The 7,193-nt window shown below is 40.9% G+C and overlaps 1 pseudogene; it reads left to right on the forward strand.

Annotated features, from left to right (window-relative positions):
• The first annotated feature begins 300 nt into the window (after positions 1 to 300).
• LOC148216900 (uncharacterized) lies at positions 301 to 1,302 on the forward strand (annotated as a pseudogene).
• The last annotated feature ends 5,891 nt before the right edge of the window (positions 1,303 to 7,193 follow it).

The raw sequence follows: 7,193 nt of genomic DNA on the forward strand, positions 1-7,193 counted from the left end.
AAAATCACAAGCATGATGGAATTGAAATGTCAAATGGCCAAACTGTCAGGAGCTATCAGGACGAAGCCTACAAGTATCTGGGCATTTTACAGTTGGATAACATCAAGCATGGACAAGTTAAAAATGTGATTAGTAAAGGATACATCCAAAGAGTGAGAAAATTGCTAAAGACAAAATTGAACGGTGGAAACACCGTCAAAGCAATCAATACCTGGGCCGTACCTGTGATATGATACACTGCTGGAATTAACTGGACATAAGCTGAACTGGACTGTTTCAACCAAAAAAACAAGAAAACTGATGTCTATTCAGTATGCATTACATCCCTGTAGTGATATTGATACATTATACCTGCCCCACAGAAATGGAGGCAGAGGTTTACTTCAAGTCAAACAAACTGTCAAAGAAGAAAAGCAGGCATTGGCTGGTTATGTAAAAGACAGCCCAGAACAAGCATTGATGCAAATTAAAAATGGGAATTTACTGAATGTACAGGAAAGAAAACATGAATATCAAAATAATGTAATAAAACCACAAACAGAATGCTGGCAAGGAAAAGCATTACATGTCCAATTTCTGGAAAAGATCAAGGGGAAGATGGATAAAGATAAAACCTGGTAATGGCTTACAACTGGAACATTAAAAAAAGAAACTGAAAGCTTGATTTTGGCTGCTCAAGAACAAGCTATTCAAATTAAGACCAGAATTGAAAAATCATCAAATGATTCAAAGTGCAGATTGTGCAAAGAAGCAGAAGAAACAGTTGATCATATGCTCAGCTTGTGCAAGAAGTTCCCACAAACTGATTATAAACAATGACATAACACAGTCACCAAAACAATTCACTGGAACATCTGTAAAAATTATCATGTTCCAGTAATGAAAAATTTGTGGGAACATATAGTTGAAAAAGGAGTAAAAAATGAGCAGGTTAAAATATTGATTCCCGAATACAAACTGATAAATACACCATAATACACCATAATACACCAGATTTAACTGTGGTTGAAAAGAAGAAAGTGTGGATAATTGACGTGGCAATACCAGGGGATAGTAGAAAAGAAGACAAAGAATTGGAGAAGATCACAAAGTATCAAGATCTGAAAATCGAAGTTGAAAGATTATGGCATAAACCTGCCTTGGTGGTCCCAGGGGTTATCAGCACACTGGGTGACATACCAAAAAAACTTTGGACAGCACTTAGAAAATCTGCGCATTGACAAAATTTCCATCTGTCAATTTCAAAAGGCCACCCTGCTTGGATCCGCACACATACTGCACTGATACGTTATGAAATCTTAGGTTCTTGGGAAGAATTCAGTATGAATGAAGGCCATTACCAGCTAAAGAACTAGCAGCTGTGATTTCACATTGTTGTGTACAGGAGAAGGAGAAGGAGAAGGAGAAGGAGAAGGAGAAGGAGAAGGAGAAGGAGAAGGAGAAGGAGAAGGAGAAGGAGAAGGAGAAGGAGAAGGAGAAGGAGAAGGAGAAGGAGGAGAAATTGTTGTTGTTATAGGAGTTTAAGATCAAACAGACAGGCATCTTGTTCATAACTGGCCTGACACAACAGTCACTGAAAAGAAGAAAGTCTGGTTCATTGATGCTGCTATACCGGGTGATGCTAGGATTGAGGAAAAGCAATCAGAAGAAATTACAAAATACCGGGACTTGCAGATCAAAGTTGAATGCTTATGAAAAAAGAAATCTGCTGTTAAACCCATTGTGACTGGAGCCCTTGGAGAAATACCTAAAGGAATCCCTCAATATTTGGAAATTTTGAATTTATCGGACCTGAACCCCCTAATTTCACAAAAACCACACCCTACTAGGAACTGCCTATATTCTCAGACTCTCCCTTAACAATTCTTAGGACTTGAATTATTAGGCTCCCGCCAGTCTCAGACTGTGAATTTAATTGTAGATTACCAACAATAACAACAATGGATACTCCCATCAACTCTTGGAAGTTGACATTAACCACTTTGGAGAACCCTGGTTTAGAGGAATCTTTTTGAGTTTGAGTTCAAAAAAATCCCCTTTTGCTTCTAGTACAGTAAGAGGTTTGGTCATTTGGACATCACTGTGGTTTGCTGTAGACATCACTGTATTAAACCCAACCCTGTTCCCTTGAAGACCCACTTTGAACATCTTTCAAACTCAAAAATCGTCAATTTATTCCTACTGTCTTTTTTTCCCCTGTCCTTTAGCTAGTTAGTAGCCCATGAAAACATCTTCCTTTTATCCCATGGCTGCTGAGTATACTCAGGAACTTTGTCAGAGTTTTAACTGCCCAACTATGTAGTATCTACTCTCTCAGCATTGTCTCCACTCTTGTTGAATTATGACTTAGATTTCCTTTGCAGCACCAGACACGAATATGTGAGAAAAGTGCAAGAGAGGTCTGATCTCGCAAGTATGTTTTCCTTTGCATCATGGGGTCATGGAATCACAGATTCATAGAATCACACGGTTAGAAGGGAGCATGGAGGTTCTCAGGCAGTACTTTTCTGCAAAAACTCAACCTGCCTGAATGGTTTGGATCCTCCCTAATTACTGAAATGGTTTGGGCTCCATTTCACTTGAGCTGAAATTTTAATGGCAACTCATGCAGTGCAACCCAGTGTAGACTTCCATAGAAGGAAGGACTGCTTTAGTCTATGGCTCTTTCCCCTTCGTACTGTACATGTGGTTAGGACTGCCTTTTAAATAAACCTCCTTCATTAGAGAGGAACGTGTTGCAATATTTTCAGTCACTCCAAACACTAGCTTCTGCTTGAGATAACCTGTCAATCACACTTTGGTTTCTTTTCCAAACTTGTAGCTTCTGGGGGGGGGGGGGGAAAGATCCATAAAGATGTGTGAGAAGAATAATGATGCCCCGTATTTGCCATTGCAATAACAATATGTTAGACTGCTCCAATCTTCAGCTTTTTTCCCTCCAAAAGTGAAGAAGGTACAATTCCTTTGCCAGACATAATTAGAAAGCCTATTTCACATTGATTTGCATTTCCACTTTCTTTGGAGCACCCACTGCTAAATTGAGATATTTTGCTTTATTTCTTTTATTAGCCCTTCCAGTGTTCCTTGAGCGATGAGCACCAACGTCTGCAGTTACAAGTGATTTTGCTTTGTTAGGAATTAGGCCCAGTCTATTAGCAACTAGTCATTTGTGCTGTTAACAGCTACAGTGACACCTAATCACCAGCCAGCTGTTTCCTACCAAAGGAAGAGCATCCATTTAACTTTCCATCTAGAGGGAAAAGAGAAAGGAAAAAGCTGCAGTGCTTCTGTTTATACCAGGATATAGCAATTGCAGGATATAACAATGACTGAATCATGAGGGGGAAGGAAGAAGGTTGCATCTTCAACCCCTAGATACTGGCCAGCCATTCTTTCTTCCACTTCTGCATTCAGTGGAAATGTGAAAGCACTTTATTGATTTACAGATGTTCTCATATGCACTTCTCCATACAAGTAATGGTGCTGGGTATGTACTCCTATAGACTTCTTTCTAATTTCTGTGAAATAGACAGCTAGATATGGGGGTGGCCAGTAAGCCTGCAAAGTATTGGACATAATGGTGTGGGTAATAACCTGCTCCTCTAGTTTTGATACCATTGGAAGATCTGAAGGACCAGGTTGGCAACAGATCCTCTTCTGATCACTAATAGTTGACACTGACTTGATGGCACATAATCAAATCAATCGATCAAGTTTTTGGTAAGCCTACCAGGATGCTGGTTTGTCCATTCATCAAGTAGAACCTTGTGATACAACTGACCAAACTCTAAAGCATTGTTGTTCTATCTATATACCTTCCTAGGAACCTTTAGAGAGCAATCCTGAAAACTGTGCTCCAATCCAAGTTCCAGGTCTTTATGTGTTAGAGGACAGGTCTGTCAATGGCTATTAGCCTCCATGACCTGATGCTGGGGGGATCCACCTCTACTTACTAAATGAACAGAAGCAGCATTGCCAGAAGAAGGTGGCCTTGATCTGTGGGCTTCGAGGAGCACCTAGTAAACTAGACAGGTCTAGGCCTGATGCAACAGGACTATTCTTATGCTTTCAGTAACCAAGGCTCTGAAACCCTAAGCTAGAGAATTTACCTTCCCCATCATAGCTGGTGGGATATTGATGTTCAATGCTGAACTTACTTTTAAGAATCTACAACAAATACATCCATTTTGGATTCATCTGGATCCTAGGCAATGCTACCTTCTTGGACAAGGAAACTCTTAGCTGTGAAATGGGCCTTCCCAATCACAGCTGATTGGAAATGGGTTGGCAAAGAGGGCTACTATATTTGTGAATGTTTTGAGAATGTTGGCTCCAACTTCATTCTTCTGGAAGTGTGAAAAGGACTCTTAACACATATGATGTGTACTTGTCTCACTGTCATTATGACTTGTTGACTATCCATAAGCTAGTTAACATAGTTTTGGTTTAAAAATGTGAACGCAATTGTTATTTATATCTCCAAAATTTGGAATGTATCAGTACCCAAATAACGATGGGTTTATTTACCAAAAGGCAAACAAAAACATTACTATTTTATAGAGGCAAAGCAGTTCCATCTCAAATTTACAGTCTTACACTGATTATATGTGCTCAGCTCCTGCTTATGAACTGGCTGTTTATCAACATAATGGAAAACTGGTCAAATATGGTAGCCTTGTATGCAAGGCTCAGACACAAGGTTTTCATTTTAGAAACTCAGGACAAGCATCCAATATATGAACAAAAGGTACATAGGCTTCCTTGTGAATTCAAAAGCAAGAACTAGAATTTACACATTAGGAAGGTGGACTGGAATATAATCCACTGGATCTCTTGGTCTAAACTGTTCCTTTCTTCTATAGGTGAGTTCTTCTGGTAGGCCTTGGTATGTATGGAGGTATGGATGGATGGATGTACGGAGCATGCAGTGGTGCAGTGGTTTAATGACGCTGAAAGTTGCCGGCCAGAAATGGTCGACACTTCAGCAGTTCAAGTCCAGCTCCACGCGGCAGAGTGAGCTCCTGTCTCCTCCCCAGCTCGAAAGCATCCGCGAGTGGATAAATGGGTACTCTCATACCGGTGCGAGGAAAAACGCTGGTGGCGCCTTGCACGGGTGATGGGACCAGTTGCCAGTAACGTGGAAGCCGCGCACGCACGAAAAGGCTTGAAGCAATGGAAACCCCGCCTCCTGCGCTCGCCAGCTGGGCTCTGCTCTAGGAAGGAGGCCATGGCAAACCACTTCCAAAACACCTTGCCTTGAACACTGCAGGGACTCATCCAGGCAGTTGCTGCAGAATTGGCCACGATTGAGTGAGGATAAAAAATGTATGTATGTATGTATGTATGTATGTGCTTTGCTAACAGTCCTGCCATTTTGACCATATCACTGGCAGAAGGAGTTCAAGATTAGCATATGCTATGCAAATGGTATAACTATAATATCCACTAGAAATATCCATGGATGGGGGGAATGGTAGTCATGGGGCTTCCAAAATGTCAAGATGGCCATGACTATGTAATCAAAGCCCCTGTCCCATTGACACATGCAAAAAGGGCGGGAAAGGAGGGCAGGATTGAAATTACCTTCTTGATTTTTCTAACCCCACATCCCTGCAGACACCTCTGATGAGTACTGTGAAAGCAAAGTACCAACTTGCATTTTAAAAATGCTTGCCGCCTCTCAAAAAGAAGTAACTCTTACTATCTTCCAATCCTCAGACCTACAGATCTGAAAAGATAAAATAACCCCGGTCCACAGGTCCAAAACCTAACAGACATGATATCAGCAAAAGGAAAAGGGGGAAAGAAATGAATTAAATCTTTGATCGGTGTTATTACTTCGATAGATGTTAATTCTGGGAAGCAGGAAATGCAGCTTTCCTAGCCAGGGACTGACAATGAAACAGTACTTCCCAACAGACCTGCAGTCCCCAGGCAATTGGCTGATGAAACATTGCATTATTGCTGGTCAGGAGGTTAAAAGGTAAGCCCCCACAGCATTTCTTTTTCTGCATTTCATAGTCTCCTTTGATCATCTCCCCCAACATCAGCCGAGGTTGGTAACCTTGCTACACATCCGCTCTTGTATTTATCTTGTTCAACTGGAACTATAAGGAATCACTGGAAGATTAGAGTCAGAATTTTAATCACTAAAGGCCACGATTTATGATCAGGTGTCTGAAAGAAGTGCTAAACCCCATAGCTTTGGCAGATGATTTATGAGGCCCCATTCTCAGGAATCTACCAATGCAATTTGTATGGAAAGTGAGAATTATAGTGGTACATAGCATTGACTTTAATTGGCTGGGTGCTAACTGCATTACCGTAATGAACAATCAGTAACAGATAGAAGAGTGAAGAGGAAAGATGCTGAATATATAAAGAAAATGGTAGGAATGAGAACAGGATGGAATTCGGTCATCACGCTGGCCAAAGAATTCTAGAGATACTGGATTTTGAGACTGCTGCAGTGTGAATACCTAATTTTGCATATACCTGCTTAGCTTGAATAATTTACTCTGTTTCTCTTGGCTCAGAAACTTAGCAAGATCTTGAAAAAAACCCTGCTCTAATGAGCCCTGAGACAACTCATGTCAGAGTAGGGTCTTCTCTACCCTTTCTGTATTTCTTTTTGCATCTTTCCACCCTGAGGACATATCACTGTCTGCATCCTCTTTTATTCCGCAGTGACACAGAACTATTAGGGGTCTTCCAGCTTTTCATAGCTGCTACTGCCTAAGACAGAGCTACAGTTCTTTTTGCTTACTCCTGACTATGCTCTGTAAGGCCCTGACAGTCCTTTGTCTTGCCAACCTTGCTTGCTACTGCAATATTCCTTAAAAGTACTCAAGCTGTTACTCAGCTTTGTTGGATCTGTCACCCAGGACACTAGTAGGCTCAGCTCTCCATGACTTGCAAGAGACCTGTCCTATAAATAGTAGACATCAGTCCTTCAAATTCATCATATGGATACTGGAGAATTAGATGTCATATCTGCTTATTGATCAACCAAGAGAAAGACAGGGCCAGTTGGACTTTGCTACATCAAATTTTGGAGGAGAGAAATCCATGTCCATGTCCTCATAACCCTCTGAATTTTCCAAGAGTACAACTGTCCATTAATAGTGATAGGATCACCACATTTAAGTTTCCTGAGATGAGTTCCCTCCTGATCTCTTTGCCTGGGATTTAAA

The sequence above is a fragment of the Python bivittatus genome, unplaced genomic scaffold (genome assembly GCF_059951505.1).
Source record: "Python bivittatus isolate LINGU-HERP-01145 unplaced genomic scaffold, Pbiv_v1 ctg000070_np1212, whole genome shotgun sequence".
NCBI classification, from domain to species: Eukaryota; Metazoa; Chordata; class Lepidosauria; order Squamata; family Pythonidae; genus Python; species Python bivittatus.